Below are 8,025 nucleotides of genomic sequence, written 5' to 3' on the forward strand. Positions count from 1 at the left end.
CTCAATCTGATTAACTGGAAGGAAGATAGACAGGAACTCTTGGTAACCCGACCAGCAGGTGGGGGGGCTGTGGATGCATTTATATTTCTAATGATGGTGCCACAGGGGCACAAGAATGGGACATATCAGGGGGGATGTAGAGTCTCTGGGAGTGGTCAGAGGCGAATCGGCATACCGGGTGGGTACCCATGGATACGTAGCACCTAGCAAGAATGGCACCCTCCTTATGACCACGGATGAGTGTTGTACTGAGTCGGAGCACTACATAGTGTGTACCTGTAACACCCTGAAACTGATAGATGAGGGCTCAACAGTGGTGGTGATGGTAGAGCCTCTGGAAGGTGCCTTTAGGGCGATTCAGGCATCTCCAACTCAGTGGTGTTTTCTGACCGACGAGAAGAACTACCTCTACGAAGGGGTATGTGCAAATAATCATACGTTTTGTCTTCAAGTTTCAGACTCTCTCACCTTGGGAGATTTCCATCTACCAGGCACAACCCTCGCCGGCCTGGTCTTCAGCTCATGGTGGGATGACGAGTTGAGTGTGGATGATACACCAGGGAGGGCTGCTAGGGTGGCGGTGGAACAGGCCTTGAAAACCACAATGGAATACATTGCACGCAGTAAACAGGTCACCACAAGGGGAAGAGTGGAGGTGGACTTGACCAAAAGAACGGCTAGAAGGCTGGGAGCTAAAAGGCAGGAGGCTTCAGCCATAGGCCCAGTAGGAGAGGGCCAAAGACAGCCTAACTGGTGGGACACAGGTAGAATGGCAGCTGCCATCGCCTCCATGCTTGTCCTTATCATCAGTATATGCATCTGTTGCTATCAAAAATGGATGATATCCCAAGTGGTGATGATGTCAAATAGGGGATACGCCCCGGTGTCAGTAGCCAAGGTGCCACTCTCAGAGACTGGGGAAAAGTGGGACGCGTATGCGATATAAATCTGGCCGAATGGGTCCCAAGCACAGCCAATGTCACTAGGACATATTCTGTTTCTCTATTCTTCCTATCAAAGTGAATAACCTCACATTTCCTCACATTATACTCTATACTCCATCTGCCATCTTATTGCCCACTCACCTGTTTATATCCCTTTACAGGCTCTTTGTGTCCTCCTTGCAGCTTACTTTCCCTGTTGCAGTTTGTGGTGGAATACATTCTGCAACTGCTGATTGCCCACAGCACCTCGTGGCTGCCCAGCTTTGAGCTGTTAGGTCTGTTCTCAGTCTATTTCACTTAGTACAGTGGTAGTGCCGCACAATACAATGGAGGGTGTCCTCAGTGTGAAGACTTGGTCTCCACAAGGACCAACTTGGTATCATCTGCAACATGCCTCCAATTTTTGAGTCCATATAATGGTGAACAACATGGGTCCCAGCACAGATCTTCTCATTTTCTGCCAGTCCGAGAAACTTCGCTTAGCTCTTACTCTCTGAATTCTGTTTTGTAGCCATCTTTTCACCAAAACATGCTACTTGGCCCTTGACTCCACACAATCTGACCGTTGGTCATCTTGTAGATCGTACACACTGCAGACAAACTGCACCAGTGATGGAGGGGATCGATATTGAGTCCTGTGGCAAGTGTGCTGCTGAAGTGGACTTCTCTGTCCCGTGTGTTTTGATGGATCGCTAGTGGCGTTTTTCACCTATTTCCACCTTGAAAAAAAATTGCTGCCAGCTTATTAAAACCATTAACAGCTTCTCAGGTAAGACTTACAAAAGAATGGGCCTCGTAAGTTTCCCTCTGAATAACAGGACTGCACTGAAGTTAGAAAACACAGTTAGTAAACATTTAGCAATTAAACCGGACTGGGCGGGGCCTGAGGTAGGAGTTGGTAACTGAAAATCGGCGGCCAGCGTACTTCACACGATGGCGGAGGGCCCGGGCATATGGATTTCTGTATAATTTATTAATTAATTTTGTTGATTGCCCCACCGGCCCCAATATCGATGGGATGATAAAAAAAATGTGTTGACCAATTGCGGCTTCCGATGGTGGTGTATATACCCAGAATCCCACGCGGGGCAGAACGTGCCCTATCAATTACCACAGGAACCCAGTGCGCAGCCGCGGAACTGGACGGTGCTCTGAGCATGCGCAGTGCGAGTGGTGGCGCTGGTCTGAAGCAGAAGAGACGGTTCATAGAGTCAGAGAGCACGGATAGAGGCCCTTCGGCCCATCGTGTCCGCGCCGGCCATCAAGCCCTGTCTAATCTAATCCCATATTCCAGCATTTGGCCCGTAGCCTTGTATGCTATGGCATTTCAAGTGCACATCCAAATGCTTCTTAAATGTTGTGAGGGTTTCTGCCTCCACAACCCTTTCAGGCAGTGAGTTCCAGACTCCAACCACCCTCTGGGTGAAAAAGTTCTTTCTCAAATCCCCTCTAAACCTCCCGCCCTTTACCTTGAATCTATGCCCCCTAGTTATTGACCCCTCTACTAAGGGAAAAAGCTCCTCAGCATCCATCCTATCTATGCCCCTCATAATTTTGTACACCTCAATCATGTCCCCCCTCAGCCTCCTCTGCTCCAAGGAAAACAAACCCAATCTGCCCAGTCTCTCTTCATAGCTGAAGCGCTCCAGCCCTGGTAACATCCTGGTGAACCTCCTCTGCACCCTCTCTAACGCGATCACATCCTTCCTGTAGTGTGGCGACCAGAACTGCACACAGTATTCCAGCTGTGGCCTAACCAGTGTTTTATACAGCTCCATCATAACCTCCTTGCTCTTATATTCAATGCCTCGGCTAATGAAGGCAAGTATCCCATATGCCTTTTTTACCACCTTATCCACCTGTTCCGCCGCCTTCAGGGATCTGTGTACTTGCACACCCAGATCCCTCTGACCCTCCGTCTTGCCTAGGGTCTTTCCATTCATTGTGTATTCCTTTGCCTTGTTAGTCCCCCCAAAGTGCATCACCTCGCACTTTTCCGGGTTAAATTCCATTTGCCACTGTTCCGCCCATCTGACCAACCCATCTATATCGTCCTGCAGACTGAGGCTACCCTCCTCGCTATTTACCACCCTACCAATTTTTGTATCATCCGCGAACTTACTGATCATACCCTTTACATTCATATCCAAGCCATTAATGTAGACCACAAACAGCAAGGGACCCAGCACCGATCCCTGTGGTTCCGGGAGGCGGTAGGATTATGATATGATTTTAAATGGTTTTAAAAGGGAGTTGGGCGGGTACTTGAGGATGAGGATCTTATAGAGTCACGGATAACAAGCAGGGACGTGGGACTAAGCATGAGTGCTCATTCTAAGAGCCAGCACAGGCCCGATGGGCCGAATGGCCTCCTTGGTGATGTACGTTTCCATGATTCTATGAAAACAGAACCAAACAAAGAAATGATCTTCCTTGGTTATCGATCATTTCACTAACTTTAAACAGAGTACTCTATACACCAACAACAACTTACATTTATATAGCACCTTTAAAACATCCCAAGGCGCTTCTCAGTAGCGCAGTCAGACAATAATCGACACACATACTGTGTTTGTGGTCCAGTGCACTGACACGAAGTTCCTTCACAACTGTAACAATTTTATTGCGGTTGCTGTGAAGGCTGCGCTCACTCTGCTCGTACACCTGGTCTCCAAAGGAGGCAAAACAGGACTAAAGCTGCCGAGCTCAGCTCTTTTTGATCAGAAAATATCAACTGTTTCGCCTCGCCAGGAAATGCACAAAAGAGGCAGCAGTGCTGATTGGCTACCCAGGAAAGTCCTATTTAGATTAAACTCCTTCACCCAGAGTGCTGAGAATGTGGAACTTGCTGCCACAGGGAGTAGTTGAGGCGAAGAGCAGGGATACATTTAAGGGGAAGCTGGAATAACACATGGGAGAAAGGAATAGAAGGAGATGCTGATAGGGTGAGATGAAGAGAGATGGGAGGAGGCTTGTGTGGAGCATAAACACCGCCTGGACCAGTTGGGCTGAATGGCCTGTTTCTGTGCTGTACAATCTATGTAATTCTATGTAATAAGAGAGGAAAGAATGTTCCATAGAAACTGGAATTATCTGTTCTGCTTTTTAATCCTGAACTTACAGGTTGTCTTTTGTAAACTGCTTTTACAGGGAATATCATCAGCCTTTGAATATGGAAGGAGAAATGTTTGTCTGTTCTGTCTGTGGGAAAAGATATCATACATCATTGTGACTGGAAAAGCACCGAGACACACACACCCGAGTGAGAGTGTTCCAGTGCACTGACTGGAAAGAGCTTTAACCAGTTACACAGCCTGAAAAAACATCACACCATTCACAGCGGGGAGAAATCGTACACGTGTTCTGTGTGTGGACGAGGCTTCAACTGATCATCCAACCTGGAGAGACACAAGGACACCTGGTGAAACCATGGAAATGTGATGACTGTGGGAAGGGATTCAATTACCCATCCCAACTGGAAACTCATCGACGCAGTCACACTGGGGAGAGGCCGTTCACCTGCTCCATGTGTGGGAAGGGATTCACTAATTCATCGAACCTGCTGACACACCAGCGAATTCAAACTGGGGAGAGGATGTTCACCTGCTCCATGTGTGAGAAGGGATTCACTCAGTTCAGCTCCAGACACACCAGCGAGTTCACACTGGGGAGAGGCCGTTTTCCTGCTCCGTGTGTAGGAAGGGATTCACTAATTCCTCCGACCTTCGGAGACACCAGCGAGTTCACACTGGGGAGAGGCCATTCACCTGCTCCATGTGTGAGAAAGGATTCACTCAGTTAGTTCAGCTCCAGACACACCAGCGAGTTCACACTGGGGAGAGGCCGTTTTCCTGCTCCGTGTGTGGGAACGGATTCACTCAGTCATCCGACCTTCTGAGACACCAGCGAATTAACACTGGGGAGAGGCCATTCACCTGCTCCGTGTGTGGGAAAGGATTCATTCGGTCATTCCACCTGCTGACACACCAGCGAGTTCACACTGGGGAGATGCCATTCACCTCCTCCGTGTGTGGGGAGGGATTCACTCAGTCATCCAATCTGCTGACACACCAGCGAGTTCACACTGAGGAGAGGCCATTCACCTCCTCCGTGTGTGGGGAGGGATTCACTCAGTCATCCAATCTGCTGACACACCAGCGAGTTCACACTGAGGAGAGGCCATTCACTTGCTCCATGTGTGGGAAGGGATTCACTTGCTCGTCCAGTCTCCAGACACACCAGTATGTTCACACTGAGGAGAGGCCGTTCACCTGCTCCATATGTGGGAAGGGATTCACTCTGTCATCCAACCTGCTGAGACACCAGCGAGTTCACGTGATTGCAGGAGTTGGATGCTGCTGTTAATCACATCCAGGACTGAACCATGTTCATTCTGACAGTTGGGGTTTGTTTCTGCTGATGTTAATAACCCCTATAACTGGGCTGGAATTTAAATAATCTGGATATCTAGCTGATTGACTTGTCGGGGCTGCAGTGTTTGTTTAAGAACCGCTGTCTGATCTTTCCCCTTAATTTCTGATGAGAGTCCCTGAATTATTTTACAATAAAATTATGAACGTTTACTTCAATCCTAAATTGATCTTTGGTACAAAATCTACAATTCAGTGTCTGAAAGGTTCCACTGATTAACATCTCCAATTAGAAAGTGCTGATTAATCCTCACTGACAATTCTTACTGACTTGCACATTACACACAGTGGCACCTCCATTATCCACCAGAAAGAAGGGGAATGGGAATTGGTGGAGAATCGAGAGTCCCCAAATGTTGCCCCTCCCGTCTGGTACAGCAATCCCGTCGGCACGGGAATGGAGACAAGTCCAGTTATAGTGACGGGATGAGTTAAAGGTATTTACTCAGACGGGCGGAAGGTGGGAAGTGGTGTTCCACGGGGATCGGTGCTGGGACCACTGTTGTTCACCATTTACATGAATGATTTGGACTCGGGAATCAGAGGTACAATTTCAAAATTTGCAGATGACACTAAATTGGGGGGTGTAGTTAATACTGAGGAAAACTGTGATAACATCCTTGTAGAATTATTCAGTTGTGTTCAGTAAATAGCAGCATCTTTTAATTTGCTTTGACTGATCACATCACTATATAGTTATGTGAAAAACAGAAATCATTAACAGCTCCCAATTTGAGAATTGTCAGATTCAAACTCAACTTCTTCCAAGTACAATCTAACATTTCAAAAATTGTAATGTTATGTAGGCGAGATATTAGGACTGTTGTCTAACACAATCCAAACACAGTGACACACAGACAGATGGGCAGGTGTAGCTTCACAGCGAATCCTTTCAAGCCTCACTAAAAAGTGGCAGACTGGCAATCCATTGTTCACTAATGGAGTTGTGATCTTTGTAAATTAAGAAAGGAAATGCATGGGAATGTGTCAAAGAGTTGATTAACAGAGTGGGGCATCATCTCCCTTTGATTTCTATTTCTGACACCAGGCAACAGAAAAAGGTCATTACAACATGACATAAACAGACTCTTCAGGTGTGAGACATCAGACTTCAGAACAACACGTCTGCCAGCTCTGGCCACAAACCTCAGTACAGTCAACCTTTCAGCAGCTGCAGCCCTGATTAAATAACTAGTAGTTTAACACGTCTAGTCGAGATTTTGTATTTCTATTCAAAATAGAAGAAATGTATTTGTGACGCACACACAATTAATAATTACATCACAATGTGATAGTGAGGATCGATTATCGTCTCTTTAACCCGAGGTGCCCACCGGTCGAGGAAGGTATCAAGTGAACCGGTGGACACTGCCTGCTCCCTCTCCAGGGCCACCCGGGCAGGGACAAGACCACAGGAGAGAGGCAGGCAGCCAGAGTGACCCCCCATGGGCCCGCCCATCCTGGGCCTACAAATTGCTGTTTTCGCCAGGCCCAAGAACAAGTCCAGGAGAAGATCCTCCCACTTACCCACCCCCCTCCGCACCGGGCGGGCAAAGATTAGGAGCGTGGGGCTAAAGTGTAACCAAGAGTTGAGGAGCAGCCCCTTCAGGTAACTATACAGGGGCTGCAACCTCTCACACTGAATATATACACGGCCCATGGACTCCTCTAGGCCGCAAAAAACACAGCTGGTCTTGGAGTCTGAAAAGGAGCTTAAAAACTGTTTAACGACAGCTCCTTACAACAGTCTCCACCCCAGATCCCCAATGGTGCAGGGAAGGACCCCGCGTAGAGAGCCCTCCATTGGGGAACCTCGCCTCCACCGGACAGCAAGATGACTCGCCAGTCTGATTGAGATTGGGCAATAAACAAATTAATCAATAAATGATACAGAAACCCGAGTCCCCGGGTCCTCAGCCCTGGGGTGAAGTACGCTGGCCACCAATTTTCCGTTACTAACTTGCACCTCAGGCCCCGCCCAGTCTGGTTTAATTACTAAATGTTTCCTAACTCGGGTTCAGGCCTGTCATTCTGAGGGAAACAAGGCCTCATTTATTGGTGTGTCCCACCCGAGTGGCTGTTAATGGCTTTAATAAACTGGCAGCAAGGTTGTTTTAAAGGTGGAAAGAGGTGAAAAACGCCACTAACGATACCTCAAAACTCACGGACAGAGAAATCCACTTCATCAGCGCCCCTGCCACAGGACTCAATATCCACCCCCTCCACCACTGGTGCACTGTGTCTGCAGTATGTATGGTCTACAAGATGACCACGGTCAGGCCGTGTGGAGTCAAAGGTCAGGCAGCAGAATGGATGGAAAGATCACAACAAACTTCCCTTAACTCCAACCCTCTAATTTCTGTTTTGTAGCCATCTTTCCATCCATTCTGCTGCCTGGCCCTTCACTCCACACGGCCTGACCTTGGTCATCTTGTCGATCTTACAGACTGTTATGGATAGCAAGCTGGTTACAAAACAGAAAACAGAGAGTAGGGGTTGGGAGTAGCTACTCAGACTGGCAAAAGGTGGGAAGTGGTGTTCCACAGGGATCGGTGCTGGGATCACTGTTGTTCACCATTTACATAAACTATTTGGACTTGGGAATCGAATTTAAAAATTTGTCGATGACACCAAATTGGGAGGTAGAGTTA

This window comes from Somniosus microcephalus, chromosome 4, assembly GCF_052327205.1.
Source record: "Somniosus microcephalus isolate GS21.2 chromosome 4, FLI_Smic_1.0, whole genome shotgun sequence".
Lineage (NCBI taxonomy): Eukaryota > Metazoa > Chordata > Chondrichthyes > Squaliformes > Somniosidae > Somniosus > Somniosus microcephalus.